A 12,142-nucleotide genomic window follows, 5' to 3' on the forward strand; every position below is an offset into this window, starting at 1 on the left:
GCAGCTCTATTTTGTTCTGTTTTGAAAAGGGATAAATACTTACTCAGGTCGTTATAAGCTAATATTTACAAAAATAATTCAATAAATAATATTCAAATGTTTATTAGATTTTTAATAGCTTTCCAAAAATATATGGCAAATAGACGGTTCATCTGTATTCTATATTCCGATACTGCTAATTTTAAAGGGTAAGGCTACTAATAGGTATAGTCCGCGTAAAACTAAAAGTTTTACTTAAACTAGAGCGGACTAGAAGTCCGCTCTGAATATAGAAATGAATCCGTCGCCACAGTAAATTGTATGGTTACACCTGCTCACAGCAATTTCAGAGCAGACTAGCAGTTTGGCGGGGACTATCTACTAGCATTTGGGGGGAATCTTCTATCATTCCACACTTACCATTGAATAAAACAGACATTGTGTCCAATGATGATCGCAAATTATTTACTAACCCAACATTAACATAATCTAAAATAGTCTAAAAATCTCGCATAATATCATAATACCAATATATGTTACGAGTTCTTGGACCAAAAATGTTTACAAAAACAAGACCAACGAGTCCTCTTTATGACCTATTTTCAGACATACAGAACCCATTCATTTCTTGCACGATCGCACCTGCCATAGAATTATGTATATTTAAGTTAACATTGTAAGAAACAACTTTTATATTGTACTTGTATCTCGTTCAGTTATCGATAAGGGAGTACTGGTTTATTTAAATATAAATCGATGTTCGCAAACACATCCATTGCAATTATTTATGAGTAGGTTTGATAAAGCAGTTTCCATATTTGCAATGCTCGATATAATTATTAGAATTCTTGCATCTTTAAACATTATACGTGTACTTGAAAGTAAAATGTACGCTCCTCAAATAAAATTAAATCAAAAATGTTTTTCAATTAGATCCTTTACAGAATTTTCTAGGTGCTTCGTTTTGGATAAGAACTGGCCAGAGAAAATCAATAAAACATATGTTAAAAAATTGCTTAATGATAAACTTATAATAAAGGAACATGTGGACTTGTAGAGCTGGAGCTCCTTTGGATCACACGGTTTTATCTGTCAAATTATTGCTTGCGTCATATGGCCTTATAGGTACTACGAGTATAAAAAATAGTTCATAGAATTTTGAGTGGACTTGTGAAGCTGGAGCTCCTTTGGACCACATGGTTTTATCTGTCAAATTATTGCTTACGTGATATAGTCTTATAGGTACTACGAGTATTAAAAATAGTTCATAGAATTTTGAAGTGTTTGAATTTAGTTCCTAATTCATAGGTACCAGCGCATCTGTGGTCGATTTCAGGTAGAACTTATCCTATCTGGGGTTGGTTATAAATGTCCATAGGTGGCAGTGTATTATAAAAATAATCATGATGATAATAACTATTTCACCCCCACACTAAAATCAAGATATACACGCAGAGTTATAATAGAAATCTTTATTGATTATTAAAATACTCATATAAATGATTTGTGTTGCAACAGCAAATAAATACATACTATTTTAAAAGTATCATGACCATAATTCTCAAAGCCATAAGTTTCATAAAACACATAATAAAATAACACTGCTTCAACAAAACGTTTATTGCATTAAATTATTCACAATATCATTGAAAGAATGATTAAAAGAACTGCCTGATAACCGGCAGAGGTGTTATACAAATAATTTAAATACGAATTGCTTAAATACCAAATAAAACAACAGTTGTTAAACAAAATGTTTATTGTACTGCAAGTTATTCACAATTTGTATGAAAATTTAGTTTAAAAAAATTATCAAATCATCGTAGTCCGTGTAGGAAGCGTAAGTCAAAACTAAAAATAACCGATATTTTTATTTTTTTCAGTAATAACCGTAACCGTAGCTATAGGGTGATCCGGCGTATCCACCGTAACCGCTGTAGGCGAGAGGGCTGCCATACCCGGAGTAACCGTAGTAACCCGGGTAACCGGCGGAGTAGCCGTTGTAACCGTAACCGGAGTACAGCTGTGGCGCTGCCATGGCGACCACGATGACGGCGAAGAGGATTACCTGCAAATAAATGAAGCATATAAGCAAAGCACATTAAAGTACTACTTATCTATACTTAATATTATAAAGAGGGAAACTTTGTATGTTTGATTGTAATGAATAGGCTTAAAAACTACTGGACCAATTTTAAAAATTCTTTCACCTTTCAAAAGCTACATTATCCACGAGTAACATAGGCTATATTTTATATAAAATATATTTGATAAATAGATTTTGAGGCGGTTCAAAGTTTGCAAAGTTTCAAAGCTAGTTTTTTATAATATGGAAATGGGAAATGATGCAGTCCATCTGATGATAAGTGGCTACTGCAACGAATGAACATTTAGTGTCAACCTTGTAAGGATTAAGATTTTACTTTAATTAACCACAATGCCCTTGAAGACTAAGATGGAACACCTCGTATAGATAAATATATCCTTTACTATCCCTTCTCGCTTGAACACAGTAGCGTTAGAGTAGATAGGTACCTATACTAAAATTTAACTATTGATAAACATTGAGGTTTTTAAACTGAAGCAAATATCAAGTAGTAGACATTTTTTGTTAATAGCATTTGATATTGTTTAAAACATTATTTATATTTTCCCATATAAGTCACTATTTATGAAATAAGACGCTTTCTTCACACAGTCTTACACTACGAGTATAATTCCTGTATCATGCATGACATGGACACGTACATAGACGAATACACAAACACCGAGCCGAAAAACAGAAATCTCAATTCATTATTTAAATATCTGTCTGGCCGGGAATCGAAGCCGGAACCACTTGAAATAATATTTTTTTGTTAAAAATGAACTTTAACAACTTCTAATTTAAGCAGCAGCATGTTAGACTAAAACAGCGTAAGAATTGATAGAAATATGGCATATCCTCTAGCTATTATTATTTCTAGTATATCTCATACAGAAAGTATCATTATTATGCCTTCTAGTTTCAAGTCATCAGTCCAGGGTCAGTGAGAAAGTGACAAAGTAGCTAGAACTGCATCATTATGCAGACAACTTTGAAGGTACAAAACAAACATGCCACTTCCATGTATAGCCTTAGAAAACCGACGTGACCTCAGAGTAATAACAGCATAGAGTGTTTATCCCGCCAACACGTAGATACAATTCATAGGCAGATATATTATAGCTGTTTAAAACTAGCTTAGTGATATATTGTGTAATTTAATGTGTTGACTCACATCACATTTAAGCGGAATAAAATTACGATTTAATCAAATCAACTACTATTAACTAAAATTATGCAGACACTCCAATTGAACCTGAATTATGACTGTTTATAGCACATTGCAGTGATAGCCTAGTGGTTAAGAAACTCGGCCTCTCGATCGAGGAGTCCGAGGTTCAAATCCCAACCCTCTGATTTTTCAAAGTTATGCGCGTATTAAAAATTAATTATCACTTGCTAAAACGGTGAAGGAAAACATCGTGAGGAAACCTGCATACCTGAAAGATTAATAAAAAAAAAGAAATCTGAAAGGTATGTCAAGTCTACCAATACGCACTTGGCTAGCGCGGTGGACTACGGCCTAATCCTTCTCATTATGAGAGGAGACCCGTGCCCAGCAGTGAGACAATGAGAGCAATGGGTTGCTGATGATAGCACCTCATCTCACCTCACCTATCAATGTGCATCAATGTCAACACTATCGAGAGTAGACAATTTTTTATGAACCCCCGCTTACGAATTGTGAATGCCCATTTTTTGTTACGCCAACGTAGACCCCGTGGACCTCTGGGGGTCCACCTGGACCAATTTGGGAACTAATAACGCACGGAGTGATGGTGTTCTGACCTATGCATACTGTTCATACCCGAGTAGCCTTGCTCTATATATATAATTACTCTACGGCTGTGTCAAATGCAGTGCAGTTAAGTTTATACCGACAAAGTCTATGCAAATACATAAGTGAATAATAAGATAAGTGTCTGTCAGTGATTTTCAAATACCAGTCATTTTCTAAGCTTATAAATACTATACTTGCACATAGCAAATATTAACAAACCGAAATGTACGTGTTTTTGATGTAACTAATTTTGAAAATGTCTGAATTCATTTGATAAACACATGACAAGTTAATTTATAATTGTCCTTTTTACTTTAAATTGTATACCTTTAATAAATCTTTCCTTTTCTCAGAGTTAGTTACTTACCTTATTATATGTTATATAGTATAAAAAAATCTATTTTTTGAACGTAACAAAAAAAATCGTAGATTTACTGAAAATTTTCGTACACTCCGTTAGATAATTAATTACTATCAAAACTACGTAGTCAAAGCTGATATTTTAAAGTATATAAGTAACAAACTCGGTATGAACATTTTTATTTGCTTAATATGCTTTAACACACATTTGTAAGCCTAATGCGCTGTCGACATATGATTTTTCACGCCACATCATTCAAGCGTCTTGCAATACAATCGTCACGTACTCCTACTGCGTGTCGAAAGTATGAGAAATCTTAAATATTTTAAAGTCGTTCATATTTTGAAGTAATATATTATTCATTTTAAAATATGTGTTACTTTATAACCAATATTAATTAAGGCAATAGCTGCAGCGGTTTATCGATTATGTAGCGCACAGACCTATATCTAAAACAAATACAGGTCTGTGATTTAGCCAGTGGAATCCTTAAAAACTTAATAATCTATGTAGGTTTTCTATCGATCTGTCACAAACGCTTTAGAACTAAGTCAGAATATATCTTATCTCCCTTTAAATTAGGATACAACAGTCTTAAATATTACCGTTACTGTTATATTATCAGAAATACATTATAAGATGGCCACATTCGAAGATTTTTTAATGTTATAAATGAAGTGCACATGGTAGTAAATGGAAGAATGTAAATGGAAATGTAGGGTTTCTGTAGAGAGAGTCAGATACCTAACGCCGGCCACAGGCACGTTCCTATCCCAGAGCAATAATGTTCCAACATCTCATGCAAGTTTCTCTCCGTTACAGACCCTTCAAACCAGAACACATCAGAGCTTAACAACTATTACAAAGCAGGATATTCTATCACATTCGATACTGATAAACAAAATACGTCCATCAACAACAGGACATCGCTCCGCGTATCTCAAAATAAGATCGTATACAGTACGCGGGAGGCTTACATAATTAGTCGATTCGTTACGTGACGGTTGATGGATGACCGCTGTCCCCCACTTCCCCCATTGACCCAGGAATTCTCTTCGATATTTTATGAACAGTAGCCCCAAACTATAAGTTGTTTCTACCGGACTATAATTTTTCGAGCCTTTTTTTATGTAGCTACGTAGGATAATTTCTTATGTGTGCGGGGGTGGTGGGATTCGAAACTATAAGAATAAGGTCAATTTTTCACGAAGATATTTAGAAAGTACACAACAAATATGCGAACCGTAGGTTACATATTCCTATGCTACTCTATCATTTTGGTGTCCGTACAACACGCTACTAAAAATTGACTATATTCATTCATTCTTTGCTGAGCCTTCAAATGTGATATTATTATCATTTGGTAATTGACACAATAATTATCCAAAATAAAGTAAAATATAGTAATGATTAATTTAATTGTAATATTACGCTATTACATCACATCACAAAAAATATACCACATTACTAACTGTATTTTAATAATTATATATTTTTTATTTGCAAAAAAAGTGATTCAATCTTAATAAACTTTTTCTTTAGTTTGTTTTTATTAGTACTTTCTCGAATTGTATCTTAATAATCGACCCTATACAGTTATGGAATAACACAAGGTATTGTTAGTATAAACCTGTACAAGTGAAGTAGAAAGTTATGCTAAGCTTACCGGCACAGCAATTACATTAGACCCGGTAATAATATACAGAAGTTGTCAAATTTCGATTCGATCTTTAGTAGGCAAAGCAAAAGATTGATTATTATTAATAAAAAGTGTTAGTCTTCCTTATAATTGAGTTCGTGAGATCGTGTTCGGCTTCTCTATTAATATACTATAATCATTACTTTAAATTTCTTGAATATGAACTTTTCCAGATTAAGTATGATGCTGCCTGACATGAGTACTCGTAATTTAGAGAGAATCGAACCCGGAACCTCGCATGACTATATATGACTATATATATATATATATATATATATATATATATAGGAGTAGCAGACAAGCATGCAGTCCACCTGATGGTAAGTGACTACTGCCGCCCATGGACATCTGTAATGAGCCCCAGATAGGATTAGATATTCCTACGTGAGGTCGGCCACAGATGCGCTGCTATCCCTGAGGACTAAGCTGGAACGCCTCGGAAAAGTCTACCTCCCTTACCACACCCTTTAAACCGGAACACAACAGCGTCTAACACTGCTGTTATTAGGTAGAAATAGGTGTGGCGGTGGTGCCGCCGGAGTCGAACCACAAAGAGTTCTACCACTTTCATAGTTGTCTCATCGATAACAACGCATGATAGATGAAATCCGCCTTCCCTCACTTCACGACCCACACATTTTCGTTGAACATTTTAAGAATGATACATATGTTTGCTCTCAATATATTGGCAAGAAATATCGCTTGTTCTTTACAAAACTTGTAATAGGCTATCGATAAAAAAAAACTGTTGGATTAACTGTTTTGTAGCGAATATAAAATTACATAAATATAATAAATTTAATGTCTATATTTACATTTCATTAATAAAATTTAAAAAAATATCTGTTTTGTCGTAACCTAATAACCTCTTAGACACTTGAAATTCGGATAAAACATAATCACGATCCTCGCAATTTGTAAAAAACAAACAAATAAACGACAAATCATTTATGTGACTTAAGATTAAAGTGTAATCATTTCGGTCATGTTCCAATTTTTTGTGTTATATTAAACAATAGCCTGGTAAATAAATATCAGTAACACATTACATAGTTATTTTACAACTGACACATATGAACATGTATTTATCTCCACACAATGAAGCCAAAAAAAACCCTGTCAAAACAGTAGATATCTATTCCAGTTGATTATATTTAGCTTCTAACTGACCCGGCAAACTTTGTGCCGCCTCAAAATCTATTTATCAAATATATTTCATATAAAATATAGCCTATGTTACTCGTGGATAATGTCGCTTTCGAATGGTGAAAGAATTTTTAAAATCGGTCCAGTAGTTTTTGAGCCTATTCATTACAATCAAACAAACAAACAAAATTTTCCTCTTTATAATATTAGTATAGATATCTCTTGTTAAATAGCTCTACATACTCGTATTGTTCACTTTTAGCCATATATTTTACTTTACACAAATTCAACCTGATTTTTATGAGTAAATGTTACATATAGAGATTAATAAATAAAGAAATATTTATATATGCCCATTTTTCCATGCTCTACTTTACTCATAATATTTCGTCTTTATAAAATTATGTCAATTTACGGTGCAAACATATCTTTTATTGTTTTCCTGTTTAAATAACTACAATTAATTAAATTTATTTCTTCACAGATACTCAAATTCTTAAATTTTCAGTTTTTTTTTCAGTTACTATTTTTTAAATGTTATAATATTTTTGACATACTAGTTCTGAATAACATGAATTAATTTTATCACATTACATACTACACTTACCAATTTAGCGAACATGTTTGTGTCCTTATGTGTACTGCTTCTGAATGATCCGACCCTTTGCTCCTTAAGCACTGCTTAATTTTTATTATTTCACCAATATTTATACATGTGTCGCGTCCTTGGAGTCTGTCGGACCATAACGGAAAGTAAACAAAGAGTCTCATTGGGAATCAATGTAAATTACGGACAGACGAGCCCCACATCAGCAATTAGGTCGCCTTTGTTTGAGCTCGAAATGTTCTACAACCACAATTACGCACCTGAGACGAATATAGTTTTAAGTCGTTTATTTTTATTGCAGTACCAAGTATGAGGGACCACACATACACGCTATTTACATTCATAAAGAAGTATTTGTAGTTGTGATTTCTAAAGCCTGGGTATCTATGCTATACTAAAGTTTTAAGGTTTTTTAAGTGTTACACAACACCAAAACATAAATGCCAATGTCATTTTTAAATTTATTAAATAAAATGTATCAATGTTTTCAATACGCACATAAACCCGAAAAATTAGAAGTGCGTGCCAGGGATTCGAACCTCAAACTCCTAAATAAGAAGTCTAGTTTCACCACTAGGTTATAACGCTGCAACAATATAACTTGTACAAGTATTAGTTTGGTATATTTATTATTTACCTACATTCTACATTACATATTAAGCTACATTAAATTCCGAAATCTTCGAAAATTGCTCTATAGAAGGACATCTTAGACATTGTAGAATATGACAAATTGTGAAGGACCTATATTAGGTCTCACCCTTTGTTGCTTTTTCCATTTAAATAAAAAAATACTCTAAAAACGGTTAACCGCGAACGCGAAGAAACATAACAATAGTTCCTTTGATAAGCGACAGGTTTCCCTAAAAGGACAGTGCGGATATAATACGGTATGCTTGTACTAACCATCTTTGTTTTACTTTAAAACGGGACATAGACAGGTTTGGATGAAAAATCGAAAATGTAAGGGACATTTTATTTTCAGTGGCGTGCATTAACAAATAAGGAATTTGTCGATGAATAAAGCAAGTCATGTCCTTACCCATTAATTGTCTAGATGTCAATTTACCCTGATAATACTCTGTTTTAGAACGAAACACGTGTTCGTGGTACGTATTTTATTTTTGCATACACACGTATTGTATGCGGGAGAGAGGGTGTGTCATACTGTATGATTTAAAACCACCATCATTTTGTTTGTAGTGAATTTGACGACTTTGACGACCCGTGTGGCGGAGCGGCCACCATACCGGTCTGACGCGCAAAGGGTCCCGGGTTCGATCCCCGGCCAGACAGAAAGCTAAATGATGAATTTAGATATCTGTTTCTGGGTCTGGGTGTTTGTGTATTTGTCAATGTGTGTGTCCATGGCACCCACGACACAGGGAATCCTAGTGTGGGGCTGTGAGTGTAGAAAGCGTTTTATTATTATTATTATTAATTATTGCTCAGTAGTGATTACGCTAACTTAATAAGTTATGAAAACTTAATAAGTCATTAACATAACATTACAAGTCATTAAGAGTCGCTACAATGTGTATCTCTGTAGTTTGTCGGCATAAAGGGTCCTCATTTTTTACAATTTTCACGTCTCGAGTTGTTCTTCGGGACACCGAGACAGAGTGCTGTAAATGACACAGTCTTGCAACGGAACAGAGTAGCTAAAAACGGAATAGTCCCGTTCAAAATGAAACCTATGGTCACATTAACTATGCTCATCTATCGAACATCGACCTCCTCTTACATTGTCAACAGCTGGAAAAAAATTAGACCATAGTGCTGTAAAGATCAAGGCTGAGTTCTGTTATATAAAGGTTCTTTGACTGAAACTAAACATGACAGTTCTCCGTCACATCCTACACCATGTTTGCTAAACTTGTAAGTACTTTGTTTGTTATTATTATATTATTTTTAACACATTATAATCCGATTTGTAAAAAAATAAATTTAAAGAAGTCGGTATATAGATCAATTTTCAGGAGGGAATTTGTTCTTTTTCTTTGCATTTTCTCTTTCAGTTCAATTAAATTTATATAAGTTTTATTTTATACACTGAAGTGATTATTTTTGCACCAAATAAATAATGTGCTTTAAAATAGCGTCCGGAAATTGAAATTAATAACTGATACAAAGTGTAATTTGGGTAATTTAACATATTTCAATTTTTGATCAATTATGTAAGTTCCGGTAAATAATGACTATTAATTATAGTAGTTTTATGGTATTCATTAGTCTAAATTTGGAATTTAATGTTTGATATCTTTCAGGTTTTTATAAATATGTTGGAAGATAATAGAATGTAGATTACAATAATAATATTATTACCTGCGATTTTTTGCTATTTAGTTTGTTACATGAACAAATCTGGTAAAAAAGCAAATTTTACGATATCATAGAGTTATCAAACCATAAATCTGAATACAAAATCCTAACGAAATTATATTATACCTTCGGTTTGACCTTTTGTTTTTAATTAACATTGTTAAGAACTACTTTACAAACATTATCTTCTATAGTTATGAAAAGTCATATTAAAGTCAAATCAGGAATGTAAAAAATAAAGATGGTAAAGATAATTATGATCGTACTAATGTTAAGCTTTATTACTTTGCCTAGTTGGAATAATAAAATCCTCTAAATAATTATTGTTTGTAATCAAAGCACATGTTAAACTAAATTCTACCTATTTCTATTTGTAAATTTAAAGCCTTAAGTGCAACTAAATCCAATACTCGTATTAATAATAATCAATCTATCTAATACTTCAAAATTCGAAGATTTTCTATTTCTATATACTAGAAATTATCAAATTACGATCCTTGGTCGGTAAAGAATTGCATATATTCATTATGTATAAATAACGGGAGATAATAATTATATGAACTGTTTTTATATAATATAGCAGACGAACATGCAATCCACCTGATGTTAAGTGGCTTCTGCTGCCTATGGACATCGTTAATCAACCCCAGATACAATTAGATTCCTACTTGAGGTCGGCCACAGATGCGCCGCTATCCCTGAAGACTAAGCTGAAATGCCTCGGAAATATGTATCTCACTTACCACACCCTTGAAACCATAACACAGCAGCGCCTAACACTGGTGTTATATTGGTAGAAATAGGTGTTACGGTGGTGCCGTCGGAGTCGAACCATAAAGAGTTTTACCATCTTAAGCTTAGTTCTATACCTATCCTAAGAAAAGCAAAGTGCGTATGGTTTATAGTTTATTTTCTAAAATAATTGTGGAGTTTATGTGTGATTTTTATAACAATTCCCTTTATATCACTCTCAAATATGTATCTCAAAATCTCTTTACCAAATATATTTCATATAAAATATAGCCTATGTTACTCGTGGATAATGTAGCTTTCGAATGGTGAAAGAATTTTTAAAATCGGTCGAGTAGTTTTTGAGCCTATTAATTACAATGAAACAAACAAACAAAGTTTTCCTCTTTATAATATTAGTAGTGCTTTTGGTGAAATATAATTTCTCAGAAAAACCAGCACGATATTTTAATAGCTTGTCTACGTAAAATCCCTTCGAGTAAATATGTTTACTTTATTTCAAGATATACAAAATGTTTTGGGCATAAGTTCTTTACTTTCTTGGCTCATTCCACCTGACTTCAGCTTCTTTGAGGCTAATGTTAAAAGTTTTACTTTTACTATTTTATAAACTTTATATTAAATAAAGACAAAGGTCAACGCCTGATTTAACTTTTGAATTTGAAAGATATGATGATTCATCATCATCAACCCATTACTGTCCCACTGCTGGGCACGGGTCTCCTCTCATAATGAGTAGGATTAGGCCATAGTCCACCGCGCTGGCCAAGTGCGTATTGATAGACTTCACATACCTTTGAGATTTTTTTTTATAAATCTCTCTGGTATGCAGGTTTCCTCACGATGTTTTCCTTCACCGTTTAGCAAGTGATAATTAATTTCTAATACGCACATAACTTTGAAAAATCAGAGGTGCGTGCCTGGGATTTGAACCTCAGACCCCTCGATCGAGAGGCCGAGTTTCTTAACCACTAGGCTATCACTGCTTCTACTGTTTCTAAGTTGCACTGATATGATGATTATATTTAAGTTATTACGTATTCTACCCAATTTCGCGCACGTATTTTGTTATTACAGGCGACATTCAATATGGCAATACTTAATTTTCTTTCTTTACAGTTTGCGCTCTTCGCTATCCTGGCGGTGGCCTTCGCGGCGCCCAGCCCGAAAGCCTCTCCCCAACTGTTGGCGTACTCAACCGGCGTGGACTACGTGTACCCTAGCGCTGGGCTACCTTCGTTGTACTCCCCGTACTCCCACGTCGCACCCATCTCTTCACTGGCTTATACCGCGTTACCTGCCAACACTGTATACCTCCGTTAAGATCCTAAATGTTATAAAGTATGTACAATAACTTGGCCATGTTTTTGGATTAGTGTTTTTTTCATTAATAAATGATTAATTAACCCTTA

General features: G+C 33.6%; 2 long non-coding RNA genes across 2 annotated transcripts; one reads left to right on the forward strand and one right to left on the reverse strand.

Annotated features, from left to right (window-relative positions):
* Nucleotides 1–1,720: 1,720 nt before the first annotated feature.
* Nucleotides 1,721–7,945, reverse strand: LOC140756046 (uncharacterized). The gene is made up of 2 exons (XR_012103865.1): nt 7,659–7,945; nt 1,721–2,047 (listed from the first exon to the last, which is right to left on the reverse strand). It is a non-coding gene; the product is annotated as an uncharacterized LOC140756046 (long non-coding RNA).
* A 1,367-nt stretch (nt 7,946–9,312) lies between these two features.
* On the forward strand, nt 9,313–12,142 carry LOC140756166 (uncharacterized). The gene is made up of 2 exons (XR_012103875.1): nt 9,313–9,536; nt 11,850–12,142. It is a non-coding gene; the product is annotated as an uncharacterized LOC140756166 (long non-coding RNA).

This window comes from Epargyreus clarus, unplaced genomic scaffold, assembly GCF_041222505.1.
Source record: "Epargyreus clarus isolate Ecla_fem2 unplaced genomic scaffold, WU_Ecla_fem_2.2 ptg000034l, whole genome shotgun sequence".
Lineage (NCBI taxonomy): Eukaryota > Metazoa > Arthropoda > Insecta > Lepidoptera > Hesperiidae > Epargyreus > Epargyreus clarus.